The following is a 14,230-nucleotide window of genomic DNA, read 5'->3' as shown; positions in this document are numbered from 1 at the left end:
ATATTGTGGGATGAAGATCAAAAAAAGAACATATCCCATTCAGTGCACTGAGACACAGAGGTTTGGACATCTGGACAAGAGCTCCATGCAGACTGCATGTTTGGACCTTTGCGGGGATTGAAATTGAAGAATTGTCTGTCAGCTTATGGAGAGATGGAACAGGATCAAAAAAGGGGTTAGAGAGCTAGAGTGTGGCAGGAGGGGAAGCACTGCTAGGCTCTTATGAGTTTAGGCTGTCCCTATAGGAGTAAGAAGTATGAAGGTCACTGAATGGTGTTGTTTTGTTTTATGTTCCGTTTACTTGGGTTAAATAAAAGTTAGTGTTTTCTCAAATCCAGGAGTTTAGAGGCATCATCAGTTGGTGGGTTTTGAAGAGATCTGCAGAGGTTTTGAAACAGAGTTTGGAAAAGTAGCCAGGCTCGCTTGATATTTACAGGCAGATGGTCCTGAGCAGGAGATTAGAGGGGTCAAAAGGCTCTTCTAGTGACCCAGAAACACCAGGGTTGAATAAGGTGTGTGTCCAGGAAAGGGCAGGTCATGACAGTTGGCCACACTGTGGAAGCATACTGGGAAGAACTGGGAAGGAGGACTGTGGTCAGTTCTACCTGCAGATCTAAATAGTGACTGAGAGAGAATGCAGTACATTTTAAAAAGATTTAATTAATGTTTGATTGTCCTCCTTCTATTACCCTTCTACAGATGCATTTCTTACCAAAAATGATGACAAAAATATTTGCTTGTGGAAAATGGGATTCCTATTTAATAGAATTAACACTACTATTTCATTAATCCCAGGGCACTTTTCTCTTGAATTTAATACGATCAATAAAACTAGCATTCCAAGGATGGCATAAAAAGTACCTATTCCAAGAGGTAATGTAAAGATAAAACTAACTGGCTGAATTTTTAAATATAAGCCTACAAAACATTATTGTATTTGAACATGATTGTGAACAAATGAGTTAGATGACATGATGCTCACTATGATGTAGTGGTCATTCTACACCAGGACAAACCATGTCAGTTATTTACAATGGATGTTAATACATGAATGGTAGATTACAAAGTAATGCTGATTAATATTATATTTTTAAAAACTGAAAACATTTAACAAAAAACTTTAAGTCGATAAAGTTTGCATCCTGCAACTACAGTTAGTATATGATTGTAATCATAAACAGCCAGCTACCCCTGAGCAAAATTCTCCCCTCACTTACAGAAGATTAAATAACATAAAGCTACATTGAAGTTAGGTCACAGAGTTCTTCACAGAACTGAAGAACTTTTTACTGATGATTTTTGCAATGGCTTTTCAAGAAACTTAATTTATAGTCATTCCAGAATGACTTCTAGTCCAGCACCTGTCTCCAAGAATATCTAGTTCTGACTGTTTCAGAAGATGGAGTAAAACCTCTGTAGTGGACCTAAGATGTCTATGGGAGAAGTTTCTCCCTAAGCCCCAGCCATTTAGGTCCAGATTCACGAAGTGTTGCGGTGCTCAGCATCACAGCATCAAACCGTTAGGTGCCTAGAAAATCACTGTGATCCACAAAGCCTGAGCTGGGTATCTAGGCTCCCTATACAATAAATGGAGAGTGAGAGAGAGAGACGTATCTTAGACTCTCCTGTTGAAGCTCTTCTAATGTGGCTAAATAATGGAACAGTGACTGAAGCAGGGAACTTGGACCCTGGGTCTCACACTTACCTGGTGGGCAGCCTTACCACCACATTCTCAGTCATTCTTGCTAACCAGATCAGGCCCTGCATGCAAGATAAGCGAGCAAACACCTATCTTCCCCAGCTTGTGGATGTGAGATTGGTATCCAGACACTCAAAGTGGGGCAACAGTGTGCATGCCCAGAGGCAGAAACATAGGCACCCAGGGAACTTTTACCCTGAAAACTTACGTCTTGAATGAGTTTAGGCACTTACAGGCTTTGGTGAGAGTTTTGTGGACCACAGTGGACCCTAAAGCTGGGACTAAGGCACCTAAGTCTGGGTTTAGGTGCCCAGATAAAAAAGTATTAGGCACTTACATATAAGTCCTGCTAAACTCTTCTAGCAATGAATGTCACAGGTTAATTTTGCCTTCTGAAATGACTTCCTTTTATCAGTATTAAATTTGTCACCTTTTAATTTCAGTAGGTAACTCTTGTCCTTGTATTATGAGAGAGGGTAAGTAGGTGCACACAATTTACTTTCGCTTTATCATTTATTATTTGACATACCTCTATTATGGCATTACTTATTTATCTTCTCTCTAAAATAAATAGTCCTTATCTTTTAAAATCTCCCCTTATCTGGAAGCTTCTATCACCTTTGCAGTCCTTTTTTGGGCTTTTTCCATTCTACTGTGTACTTTTTGAGCTGGGGTGGCCAAGAAAGGAATGCAGTATTTATGAGGATAACGTTCCATCAGTACTGTCAGGATGTCTTGATGTCTCTACGTAAAAGAATAAATGGACACGGATCAGACGTCAAGAATTATAACATTCAAAGACCAGTTGGAGAACACTTCAATCTCCCTGGTCACTCAATTACAGACCTAAAAGTTGCAATATTACAACAAAAAAACTTCAAAAACAGACTCCAACGAGAGACTGCTGAATTGGAATTAATTTGCAAACTGGACACCATTAAATTAGGCTTGAATAAAGACTGGGAGCGGATGGGTCATTACACAAAGTAAAACTATTTCCCCATGTTTATTTCCCCCCACTCCCGCCCCCACAGTTCCTCATGCCTTCTTGTCAACTGCTGGAAATGGGCCATTTTGATTATCACCACAAAAAGGTTTTTTTTCTCTCCTGCTGGTAATAGTTCACCTTAATTGATCACTCTCCTTATAGTGTGTATGGTAACACCCATTGTTTCATGTTCTCTGTATATATATATCTTCCTACTGTATTTTCCACTGCATGCATCCGATGAAGTGGGCTTTAGCCCATGAAAGCTTACGCTCAAATAAATTTGTTAGTCTCTAAGGTGCCACAAGTACTCCTGTTCTTTTTGCGGAAACAGACTAACATGGCTGCTACTCTGAAACAAATGAGTTACAATCTTAAATTCCAAAAGATGATAGTAGCTATTCTATGTGCAAGCTCTATATGTCTTTTAGGGCTAACCCAAATTAAGTAGCTTGGGGATCCCTTACTTACGCTCAGAAATATTGCATTCTCTGAATTCTAAGCAGCATAGTGATGATTCTCCTTAATGGGGATTTTTATTCCTTTCCCCCAGCACTCAAGCTGTGATGGGACAAGGGCTTGTGCAGGTGCCCTCTTCACCGATGTGGGGCAAGCAATTAACAGTCTTTTGCCCACTGATGTTGCACAATGGTTTGTCTAGTGTCTATACACCACCTCTTGTGGTAAACTAGTAATTCACAATTGGTAATGCTTCTCTCCTAACTGTGGGATTTTACAGGTTGAGCAAACACTTTTATAGTTACAGAGCAAATACTTAAATATTACCTTATAACATGGGGACAGATATTATAAGAAAGAGTAATACATGCAGCATCCTACAAACATTTCATAAAGTCTAAACACTAAACACATTATTATTACACTAATTTGTTTTAACAATATTAACACACAGGCGAGCCAGACTGGTTTCCAACTATGCACTTATCAGAGTTTAGTGAGGCCCAGGGGCCTTAGCATAACCTGACACTTGGTCTGCCAGCATCACAAATACCTCTCATGGGGTTTCAAAGTAATCTAGAAAATACAGAACACCAACCCCTCTATTCTTAGGAGTATCTTAATGCATCTCATTCTTTAGATTCTCCTCAAATAAAATTGTCATAGGATTGTATGTATGTGCAATTGTCCACTAGAGAGCAGGCTGAGACCAACAAACCCTTTTTAGTTGTGTCTTAGCCAATTTTGAACCCAGGTGTTTCAATGTAAATTGTTAGTACATTAAAGCACTGCACCATCTAGCCTCCATTGTTAGTTTATAAATTGCTATCAAAGTTGATGGATATAGCTTGTGAAGCTTAGTGACCCAAGGTGGTAATAATAAAGTATTCCGGAACCTGGATAACATTTTATTCTGTCACTCTGGTTTTCTCGCTCTGGTGACATCAACTAATTTGTACGGGTTTACAGGGGATTTCTATATCCAGCTTTTTAGCCAGAGTCTTGGTTTCCTTACATTGCTCTTACTCCTGTCAGACTGAATTTCTTTCAGAAAAAAAAATATTGCTTGATATTGATTCCAGTGCACTAGATAATTTCAGGTTCTCTCACTGTAGTTCATCTGAAGTACTGCTCAATGCTTTCCAAAGGTGAAAGCCTTTGTACAAAAGAGCAGTTCTTAAATCCCTTTGAAAGATTCTTAAAATGCATTAAAAACCCCTATGCACTGAAACACTTCCCATTGTTATTAAAATTGAACCATATCATAGGGAGTTGTATCAGCAAAACCAGCAAGTTTTCAAAAAAGTCATAAAGCTTTTATGTTTTCTAGACTATTTCTTACTGTGCTTGTATAAAATGTTTAGCTTGTGTGGAGAAAAATATGTATCTGAAAAGACAAACGTATACTGAAGACCTTTGGAGATTTCCTTGTTAGCTGCCTCTACAGATTCTTCAGGACTGTTGTTGCAACTATAGGGAATTTCTTGGTGGACTTGCCTGTAAATGACTAATGTCACATTTCAACTTCCCTCTGCTTCATCAGTTTTGAAAAATAAATTAATATTTTATGTTATTTTGATTGCTTTATTTTCCCCTGCAGCTCTAAACCAAGGGTAGCCTCAAAGCAAAGATAACTTCTATTAACTTCAACCCTTACAACCCTAATATTCCTCTGTAGTATTGGAGGGATAAGAGCAGAGAATAACCAGCTCACACCTCTCCTTCAACACTGCCCATAGATCCACCTCACCTAAGTACTTTTCAAAAATACCTGAAGTTCCCCCCTGAGGGCAGGCAGGATCCTGCTTACTGCTTTCATGACCCCACCAGCTCCTTAGCAGAGAGCTGCTCAGGGCTCCATGCAAGGATTCTCCACCTCTCATTTGCTGTCTCCTGTCTAAAAGTGGCCCGACCCTGCTGAATGAATGCTGCTTTCATTTATAAAGATTTTAGAACTGTAATATCATTAACTCAATACCAACACAAACTGGAAAATAAAGAATAACATAATTACAGAAAAAGACACACAACATGGAAAATTTCAGCCGAGATGATTAAAATTTGGCAGCTAGAAGCAACTGAAAATAGGGTCTTACAATACAAAAGTGTAAGACAATCTTAAGTATGATACCAGCTCCATCTCTGATATAAATTAAGCCTATCAGCAGCTACATTTTCTTCTTACATCTATAGGGTGAACAGACAGTTCCTGTTCTCTTGAAGCTAGGGTGTTAAATATGTTGCCTATGGACCCAGTCCAGCCCACTGTGCACCTTTGACACATCAAAGCAACTTTCAGCTGTTCCTCTATAGCTAGTTCAAAGCTGAGAGAGACAGAGACAGAGCACGAGTGGGAAAAACAGAGAAAAGAGCTCAAACCTGATAGGGCACAGGTATTTGAGCTCCCTCACCCTTCTCTTACTGCTAAGCAGACACTGCTCCAAGCTTCGCAGCCAGGGCTCAAAATGGGGGCTCCTTTCCAGCCTCTTCTGCTATGTCTCTGTCACTACTGCCATTAAGCTTGTAGCATTGGGCTCAGGGGAGCACTTACCCCTGTGGACCCCTACCACTGTAGGCTCAGGTGAGCACTTACTTCCCACCCCTCTTGCCCCCCAGTTCCTGCCATCCCAAGAAAACAGGATCCAGGATAAAAATGCCCCAAGTGTGAAAGGACTAGAGACTCAGAGTGGTGGGAAGGGAAAGAGAAGACAAGAGGGTGAAAAGAATCCCAAAGGGGATGGGGATAATCTCAAAGGGAGTAGAGGGGAAGAGATAAAGAACGGAGGGAATCCCAAAATATAAGTGGGTGGGTGGGGAGAAAGAAAAATGCCCACATTATTATGGGGGAAGGAAAACATCCGAGGTGGGGCTGGGAAGATGGGAAAGATGGAAAATTCACACAGTGTTGGAAGGCAGTAGGAGGGATACTGGTCAAAGGAGGAGTGCATGGAGATGTAACTTAATGAATAGAGGAAGGGAGATTGTGTGAGTGTATTTCCTTAAAAAAGAAAAGAAAGAAAGAAAAGAAATCAATGTTTAACTTTGCTAACTGAAGAGTAGTATTCTGAAGTCATAGAAGACTGCAAAATATGCCTCCTGCCAGTAGTTTTTACTTGGGCCCACAGACTGTTGCTGAAAGAGTAATTCAGCCCTCACCTCAGAAATATTTTTGATACCCCTACTTTAAGCCTTCTAGCTTTAAGGCTCACATACAGATATAACACAACTATTTCGTATAGCTTCTTTTATATAGAGAGTTGAGTATCATCAGCGTGATAACTAAGATTAAAGGTAGAGTTAAGATGACTGAAAGGGAGAGGTAGATAGAAAATAGCAGGAGACTAAGAATTAAGCCTTGTGGGACTCCATACAGGAGAAATTTTAGGCTTAGCACAGATGAGGAGCCATCACTGCAAACAGAGGGGTCTGATAGGTATACTACGAATGAAACTGGCAGGAGAATTGTTTGCAATAGCAATGGAAGCTGTCCCACAGGATGGAATGCTTTTCTGAGGTCAAGGAGAATAAGTAGATAGAAGGAAGTTACATCTGCAGAAAAAGGTCAATAACTATAAAAGAAAAACAGTTTCCATGATATGGCCAAAGTAAACCCCAAGTTGCTAATGCTCAAGGCTATTGATATGTGCTGGAAGAGATGAGAAAAGGCTATTAAGAATTTTGCCAAGAAAGGCAAGGTTAAAGCTGAAGTGGTGGCAAGAGAGAATGTCATGGTCAGACCTGAAGAAGAGATCTGTGTAAGTTTAAAAGCTTATCTCTTTCCCCAACAGAAGTTGGTTCAATAAAAGATATTATCTCACCCACCTTGTCTCTCTAATATCCTGAGATCAACATGGCAACAACACTGCATTGTTAAGGAAGGGTTTTTAAGAAGTTTATGGACAGTAGCAGATTTTAAAGCATTGGGAACAGGTACCAGACAATGGAAGTAATGTAGGAAAGCAAGGAAAAGAGACAGAAATTAATGATAAAAGAGAAAGAGTCAAGAGAGTAGGTAATTTTCATAAAGGGCTAGAGATGTCAAATGTCCACAAAGAACACGGAAGGGCGTGGAGAGGAAAAAGAAAGCTAAGAAAAGCGTGAGCAGGTATTGAAGGTGGAGGAGATATTGTCATGAAACAGGCAACTGTATACTGAAAGCAGAAAACAAATTCCTGGAAAATGATTGGGATTAGAGTGTGGTGTGAGTGGGTGGAGAAGATGTTCTGGAAGAGGGGGCAAAGATTGCCCGAACCATTGGAAATAAGAATAGAAGATTTACTTTGCAAACCAGTGGTGTAACAGGGTTAGCACTCACCTCTCACGAGTGCCCCCTTCTAGTAATCCCTTTCTGTGATTTTCAGGCAGGTTTGTCAGTGACACAGCGCTCTGGCCACAGCATGTTAACACTGTCTGCATGTTAACCAGCACAAACCCCTTTAGGGGTATATGGTCCACCGAGACCTATCTCAGTACCCCTCTGGTGGTGTCTCCTTCTAGCCCGCCCTGGGCTGTGGTCTTTAAGTAGTCGAGCCCTGGTATGGGGCTGTATCCCCAGAGCTTCCTTCCCGGAGACCCTATCTTCCTGAAGCCCTCCCCAGGCTCAGTCCCTACACAGTTCTAGCAACCAGCCAGGGGCTCCCTCAATGATTCCTGAGGCCCTGCTGCTCTTCCAGGCAGCAGGCCTACAGTCCTTTCTTCTCCTGTTCTAAGCAGCAACTGACTGCTATACTGCGCTGCAGTTCCTTTTATATGGCTGTTTGGCTGCTTCCCCTGCTCTATCCTGCTTGGAGGACCTCTCCATTGCTCCTTCCCCAGGATGGGTTGGTAGAACCCTGAGGCCTCTAGCAAGGGCCTTTGGGGCCTAGTCCATCCCATCACAAATGAGCATCCTAGTTAAGTGTCTGATAAGAACTTCCAGTTCCTGTGGTGGGCCTGGAGATAGAACCTGTGCCGTTGTCTTTTGAGGTACTGGTCTGTGCCCTTCAGTGCAGCTGGTCTGTGTAACAAGGGAACTTGATGTGCAAGGAATAGTGTGGGTTTTGATGGAGACAAGTTGATTAAAAGCAGAGACTGGTCAGGGCTGTAAATATTAACATGTGAGCCAGAGGAAGGATCAGCAAGCAAAGGTTTGAACGAGCAAATTCAGTTGGAGAATCTATTGGTATCAAAGCAATGAGTAGTGAGACGGTAATTTTCTGAGGAGCAAGGCAATGGAGAGAGTGTCTAACTGTAACCAGAGTGGTCACTGTTGATGGGAGTGGGCGGCAAGGGATGGATGACTTGATGATTACCAGTTCTGTTCATTCCCTCTGAAGCATCTGGTAATGGTCACTGTTGAACGACAGGATACAGGGCTACATGAACCTTTGGTCTGACCCAGTATGGCCCATTGGCTGTTCTTATGATGGCATGAGTAAAATAAGAAAATGATTGGGGATGAGGAGAACTATTGTATGTCTATGGATATTCTTAAGTGAGATGACAAATGGGACAAAGCTGTGACAGTCAAAAATGAAAAGTATATTAGAAGAAATATAAACATATGTTGTCAATATGTTCATTCAAGTCCCCAGTGAGGGTGTATCATAAACAGATAGCTAAGGGTTAATGTTTCTTTCACCTGTAAAGGGTTAACAAAGGGAACTAAACACCTGACCAGAGGACCAATCAGGAAACCGGATTTTTAAAAGCTCAGGGAGGGAATGTTTGGGTCTGTGTCTTTTGTCTGTCTCTCAGCTATGAGAGGGATCTTCAATCTCAGATCTACTTCATTTCCATAGTGTGAGAGTACAAAGTGTAAAAAAAACAATAGCTTATGTGTTTTTGTAGTATATTACATGTGTAGTTGCTGTGCTTTTTCAATTATTTTATTTGAATAGGCTGTGTATTCATATTTTCTCTTTAAGCAATGACCCGTAATGTTATCTTATACACAGTACATTTTTGTGCTTTTCTTTCTTTATATAAGCTTCTTTAACAACTGTGATGTTTTCTTCTGAAGGTGAGCCTGAGGATAAAAAATCTGTCCAATGATCCGGTCTCTCTCAGGAAAGACATAGTGAGGGAAAAGAAGGAGGGAAGGTAATGCCTCTCTGTGTAATTCAAGAGTTTAAGTACAGAATCTTCCAATAACCAGTAAGGAAGGCTGGAGAATAGAAGGAAAAAGACATGAGAGGGTATTCTTTTGTGTAGACCAGCACTTGAGCCTGGAGCGCAGTGAATGTTTTGGGGAGACCAGAGTGAGCCAAACACTGGAAATTTTTGGCTGGTGGCAGTGCTATCAGATCCAAGCTGGTAATTAAGCTTGGAGGTTTCATGCAGGCACCCACATTTTGGACTCTAAGGTTCAGAATTAGGAATTATGCTTATGACAGGCTGAAGTTTGCAAAGGAGACTTCAGAGAGAATCAGGGAGAAGATATTAAAGTGTTTTCTCCTTCCCCCAGGAAGGAAGTTGGATTTAGGAGGCTGATAAACTACAGAGATTTTGAAACTGGAAGACAGAGAATAAGATGTTCAAAAAGAGAAGAGATCTTGGAGGAGAGAGTAGAAAACTTGAATTCAGTGTTGGTCATACCTTCAATACCACCATCTTTACTCAAGCTGTTCAAGGAAGCAACATCCTGGGAACATAAGGAAGCAGTTTATGCAAGCTGGCAGCAGTCTGAGAATGGGGAAGAGATCAAATTTACAAGAAATAAATTAGCAAAACCAGTCCCATATCAATGTAGAGAAACCCAAGAATATGGCAAAAAGTTAACCATATTCCTGGGATTTCTCTACACTGATTCTTTTCCTGAGTAATTGATGAACAGTTGCCAAGTGGTTAAATATTTAGCATATGAGTCTCTTTTGCAGCTAACTGGCTTCTCCATTGCAAGGACATCTCAAACGTCTGTAATCCACTTGATAGGTTAAGTGGCTAAATGTAATATTATGTATTGACATCTATACAAATGTGCTTGCAATAGGCATTGCTGAAAAAAGAAAAGAAAACTCAGGAGGAACTTCTAACCTCCCTCTTTATATGATAGGGTTTCTGAAATACTTCACTCTTCTTCACTCTGGAACAAAAGAGAAATGAATGGTGAAAGAGCTAAAATGTCAGATACATAGGCAACAAAAACAGTGAGTGAAGTACCTGAGAGAGGTTTTGCTTAAACCCGTTTCTTCCAGAGCTCACGCCTAATTTAAAGATATTTTTAAAGTACCATATTCCCGTGACACTATCAATAAGGGCTGAATGTCCCTGTTCTGGTGAAAGACTGAAACTTCTTTTGATAACAATGCCAGAGAAATTTCACTATTATATTTCAAAACGTATTTTATTATAATTTCTTGTCCTAAAATATCAGTTTTTTATATTAAAACTGCACAAAATAGTCTGAATAGTTATTTTACAAACTATATCTATTTCTTTGTTGTTGTTTTTAACATGATCCTGTTTGCAAAGTGAGAGATCAGATTTTTGGCTGAATTTTATATATTATTCCTTGGGTGGAAAGTACAGTGGATGTAGACAGAGGGAACTGTCTGCAAAGGTACCTAATCATTTTAGATTATGAAAAATTCACTGGAGGGAGCACTACCACATTCTGGCTAAACAAAAAAAACACTGGAAGAAACAATTGCTTATAATTTTACTGTAATATATTATTTCTTCAGGGAACAGAAGAGAAAAAATAATTTGTGTATACGTAGCATAAAGAAATAAACTTTTTTTGAAATGTTAAATATTTATTGTGGTTTGTCTTCAGAACCATAAACTTTGCAAATAAGAAAAATAACTAGGAACAAAACCTAATTTAGAATGGATGATTGTAGCATTAATTCTCTGTTTTATACTTAGGGAAGGCACATATATGCATACAGATACCAGAAACTTGTTTAACTGCTAAATTATTCTCTGGAGAATAAGATTTATTAAATAGTGTTCTTTAACTTTCCATGAACAACCATAATCAGGTCTTTCATTTCACCTTCAGGCTCCTGTCTTCCCTGCAGATAATTATTTAGTTAGTTTTCTTTTCCTTTTAATTTTTTTTCTGTTTCAGTTAACTATAGCTTTGCAAAAACATTTTCTGTACATATGAAATTAACAGTTAGAGACATGACTATGTAGTCCTTGCTCAGACGTTGAAGTAAATGGAAATTCTGTCTGAGTAAAGGCTGTAGGATTGATCTCTTGTATACCTGGCTACTACACTGACAGATTTTTCAGGTTTATAAATGAACAGGAATATATATCTGAAATGAAATGTCTTCCATCTTGTAGTTTCCTATGCTCCAAAATGATAGTCTGCTGATTCAGAACTCTAAAGAAGCTCTTTACATTTAAGTGATGACTTCTGTTTTGAGCCTACTGCTAGTGTCCACTTCAAACACTTAGGGATGGATTTTTGCCAGTCCTTTTGTATACTCTCTACCTCCTCCTCGCAGCCCTGTGCAGCAGACAGCCATAAGTACAATTCTTTCTTGCACTCATTTGAGTTCCACAACTGCAGAGCAAATGCTGCCAGCTATCCTAACAGGACAGACAGGAAATTAGACCATGGATTGCTGGCAGAGCTGGTCAGACACAGAAGGGAGCACATAACTAGCATTATATTATGCACTGGATCTTGAATCTTTACTTGCACTGTATTAGACACTGTATATGTAGGTATACTCCAGTTGTCTGAATATCTTTTGAGACAGCTAAAACTTTTGGCTAGGTGGTGGATAAATACAATTTACTTTCTATATAAATTTCATATTCTGGGGACAAAAATGAATTTTAGATAACCTAAAATTTTGATAATTGGGGTTTGAATAAACAAGGTTTACTTGTAAAACATCTGTGTGAAATGCACATAGTGTATGTGTCTATGCAAAGACCCAGGAATAAGATGCAAAATGTGACAGACCCTCAGTGAGGAACACACAAAAGTTATTCATGCAAGAAACTTAAAATGCTGTTGGTTAATTTCCTTCATTTAAACTATGACCCCAGGTTATAGCCTTGCAAACTCGTGGATATCTGCTTGATATCCGTCGATGCGGTGGATATCTGTGGACCATGTCTGCGGATCACGGGATGCGAATCCCTGCAGGGCTCCATCCATGGTACCTTACTCCTGATGTAAATAATTTCCAGCCCCAGAGGGGAGAGTGGCCCGGTTTGTGTAACACAGCTGACTCTGGGATTCAAATCCGAGATGTCCCTGGGAATGAGGGATGTCTGCAAGCTGCGCATGGGTATCCAAAGTCCAGGGGTGAAAGTAATTTAAAGGACTTGCTAGTACTCTGGAATCCAGAGGAGAAGCGTGGCCTCCACTGGAAGAGGCGGGGCCTTTAAATCCCCAGGCCCTTTAAATCAGGATTTAAAGGGCCAGGGGCTAGGGCTGTGGTAGCAGCAGCTGGGAGCTCCAAGCCCTTTAAATCACCCCCTGTGCTCCCAGCTGCAGAGGTGGCTGGGAGCCCTGGGGTTTGGGGGCAATTTAAATGGGGTGATTTTAAAGGGCTCGGGGCTCTAGCTGCTGCTACTGCAGCAGAGCCCTGGGCCCTTTAAATTGCCGACGGAGCCCCAGAGCTCCAGCAGCAGGGCCCAGGGCTCCTGCTGCCACTACCCTCCAGGGCCCTTTAAATCATCTCTGGAGCCCTGCTGCTGGAGCCCTGGGGTAGCAGCGGCAGGGCTCCGGTGGCTATTTAAAGGGCCCGGGGTGGTAGAGGGAGCAGGAGCCCCGAACCCTTTCAATAGCCACCAGAACCCTGCTGCCGCAACCCCAGGGCTCCGGCAGGCTCTAGGGGCTATTTAAAGGGCCCAGGCAGCAGCAGTGGGGTAGCTGCAGTGGGGCTCCAGCGGTGATTTAAAGGGCCTGGGGCGGTAGCGGCGGCAGGAGCCTTGAGCCCTTTAAATTGACACCCGAGCCCTGCAGCCATTTCCTCATGGCACTGGCAGCGGGGCTCTGGCAGCAATTTAAAGGGCCCTGGGCTCCAGCCCTTTAAATTGCTGCCTCAGGAAGCCGGTCCACCCTGGTATGGTGCCCCAGCTCTTGCCGGCAGGGGTAGTGGAAATTTTGGTGGTGCCCAGAACCTGCCCCTGCCCAAACTCCACCTGCCCAAGACTCTGGGAGGGAGTTTGGGTGGGGGAGGAGGTCTGGGGTTCAGGCCCTGGGCTGGGGCAGGGGACTGGGGTTCAGGAGGGGTGCAGGCTCTGGGAGGGAGTCTGGGGATGGGAGGGCGTGTGGAGGGAGGGGGTGCAGGTTCTGGGAGGGAGTTTGGGGATAAGAGGGGGTATGGAGGGAAAGGGAGAAGGGGTGAGGGCTGTGGGGTGAGGTTGTGGGTGAATTTTGGATGTGGCTGGGGATGAGGGGTTTGGGGTGTGGGAGGGGACTCAGGGCTGAGGCAGAGGGTTAGTGTGCAGGGGGATGAGGGCTCTGGCTGGGGCTGGAGATGAGGGATTTGGGGTGTTGGAGAGGCTCAGAGCTAGGACAGATGGTTGGAGTACAGGGGGGATGACGGCTCTGGCTGGGGGTGTGGGCTCTGGGGTGGGTCAGGGCTGGGGATGAGTTTGGGGTGCAGGCAGGCTGCCCTGGGACTGAAGGGAGAGAGAAGGACTCCCCCTAGCCCTCTCCCTGCTGGCAGCAGCGAGCTCTGGGGTAGGGACCCCCTTCCCCCCCCAGCAGCACACTCACCCCCCCCCCCACTGTCACTGCACATGCTCCTAAGGCCCCTCTCAGGTCCAGGAATCCCCCTCACCTCCCCTGTGGTGGGTGCCATGCCTGAAGGGGGTGGGCAGCTGCCATCACGTGCACCTCTTCCCTGCTGCTGCCCCTCACTGGGGCTGCCCCTTGCCCAGTGTGGGGCAAGAGCAGTGACTGCAGGCAAGGGGGTGGCTGTACTGGTGGAGTGTCCTACTGGAAAATGAAAAGGTCCAAAGGGGAAGGGCAGACTGCCCTGGCAGCAGTGAAGGGGGAGGCACTAGGATCCTGTGGCAGCAGTTAATGCAGGCAGGCAGCATGGAGCTGCAGGGGACAGGGAGAGACAAACGCTCTGCTCTGGGACCCAGGGAGGAGCATGGGGACAGCAAAAGGGGCCGGGGCA

The 14,230-nt window shown here is 42.9% G+C and overlaps 1 long non-coding RNA gene across 1 annotated transcript; it reads right to left on the bottom strand.

Moving 5' to 3' along the window:
• Window positions 1-2,193: 2,193 nt before the first annotated feature.
• On the bottom strand, window positions 2,194-10,154 carry LOC142046893 (uncharacterized). The gene is made up of 2 exons (XR_012655970.1): window positions 9,723-10,154; window positions 2,194-2,443 (listed from the first exon to the last, which is right to left on the bottom strand). It is a non-coding gene; the product is annotated as an uncharacterized LOC142046893 (long non-coding RNA).
• Between the last annotated feature and the right edge of the window lie 4,076 nt (window positions 10,155-14,230).

The sequence above is a fragment of the Chelonoidis abingdonii genome, chromosome 5 (genome assembly GCF_003597395.2).
Source record: "Chelonoidis abingdonii isolate Lonesome George chromosome 5, CheloAbing_2.0, whole genome shotgun sequence".
NCBI classification, from domain to species: domain Eukaryota; kingdom Metazoa; phylum Chordata; order Testudines; family Testudinidae; genus Chelonoidis; species Chelonoidis abingdonii.
Note: the sequence above shows the minus strand (reverse complement) of the source record. Positions and strands in the feature narration are given on the sequence as shown.